The sequence below is a fragment of the Nannospalax galili genome, unplaced genomic scaffold (genome assembly GCF_000622305.1).
Source record: "Nannospalax galili isolate Female #2095 unplaced genomic scaffold, S.galili_v1.0 scaffold1205, whole genome shotgun sequence".
Taxonomy (NCBI): domain Eukaryota; kingdom Metazoa; phylum Chordata; class Mammalia; order Rodentia; family Spalacidae; genus Nannospalax; species Nannospalax galili.
Window position 1 is genome coordinate 579,034 of NW_008354017.1, and position 1,579 is coordinate 580,612.

Genomic DNA, 1,579 nt, shown 5'->3' on the forward strand with positions numbered 1-1,579 from the left:
ACATTGCAAATTAAAAACCTACATTAAAAAGTTAAAACTTTAAAAGCAATAGAAGAAACTGAGAGAATAACTTCATGAAAGAAAATATGGGGAAATGCCTTTGTGGTATAGAAATATTTCATAATCAATATTTCTAAAATACTGTCTAGACCTATAAATGAAAATTTAAATTAATTTACCTATAAGTTAAGTTAAAATAAATAGAATTTAAGATTTCATTGGACTAAACAGTGATTGTTATCCTATATAATCATCAGAAAAACCCTAGATGTCCATCAACAGATGAGTTGCCAATGAAAATGCAGTACAAAAACACAATGAAATTTCCCCTCCCCTTGGATGAGGCTGAGCTGGGGCTTAAGGTCTGGAGATGTTGCAGGACCTGCAGCTGGGAGCATCACAGGGGTGAACTCTTCAAGTCTGCAACTTTTAAAAATGGCCTCCAGTAAAACTACATTGCAAAAAATGGGAAAGAAACAGAGTGGAAAGAATAAAAATGTTGAAGAGGCAGAGCCTGAAGAATTTGTGGTAGAGAAAGTACTGGATCACCTGTAGTGAACAGGAGGGTGGAGTATTTCCTGAGGTGTAAGGGATTTACAGATGCTGATAATATTTGGGAACCAAGAGAAACTTTAGATTGTCCAGAGTTAATTAAAGCATTTCTTAATTCTCAAAAAGCAGGTGAAGAAAAAGATGGTACAAAAAGAAAATCTTTATCTGACAGTGAATTTGATGATAGAAAATCAAAGAAGAAAAGAGGTGCTGCTGATAAACCAAGATGCTTTGCAAGAGATCTTGATCCTGAACGAATCATTGGTGCCACAGACAGCAGTGGAGGACTGATATTTCTCATGAAATGGAAGGATTCAGTTAAGGCTGGCTTGGTGCTGGCCAAAGAGGCAAATATGAAATGTCCTCAGATTGTAATTGCTTTTTATGGGAGAAACTGACTTAGCATTCTTGTCCAGGAGATGAAGCTCAATAATTGTTTGCAATTACATACATAAAATCTGGATCTTGGTTTTTTAATTCCTAGTGTGAAAAGAACATTCTAATGAAAATCAAGTTTGATATGTCAGTTTTGAAAGTGTTGATAGTTGTTCATGGTTTTAGGGTTTTAATTTTGCATTGGAAAGCACTGGTTACTTTGAGTGAATAAAAGCTTTCTGTAGTTGCTTCATTTAACTGTAGGATATTTGGTGCCATGCTATATTTCCTCTGCTGTATTTCCTTTTTCTCTAAATGTTGGGGAAATTTTCCAGCCATCACTCAATCAGAACTTATTTTTAACTGGGATGCAAAAGGACCATTCTGGTTTTGTTTGTATGTGTGTCTATGCATAAAATACTTAACGTGACTGGTTTGTTTTTGTTTCTTTAAGATTCACCAAAACAAAAACCATGGTTGATAACACACTTTGATGAGATTCTGTCATTGTAAAAAACTGAAGAATTCACTTTGGTTCAGTTGAAAATTTTCCTGAAGCCATATCCTTCCAAATTAATTAGGTGATTATATAGTTAGGTTACAGTTTAGGCTGGATAATTTTAAAAAGCAGCCACATCAGAATTTGTGTATA

At 34.4% G+C, this 1,579-nt stretch overlaps 1 pseudogene; it reads left to right on the top strand.

Annotated features, from left to right (window-relative positions):
- Window positions 1-435: 435 nt before the first annotated feature.
- On the top strand, window positions 436-985 carry LOC103748469 (annotated as a pseudogene).
- Window positions 986-1,579: the final 594 nt, after the last annotated feature.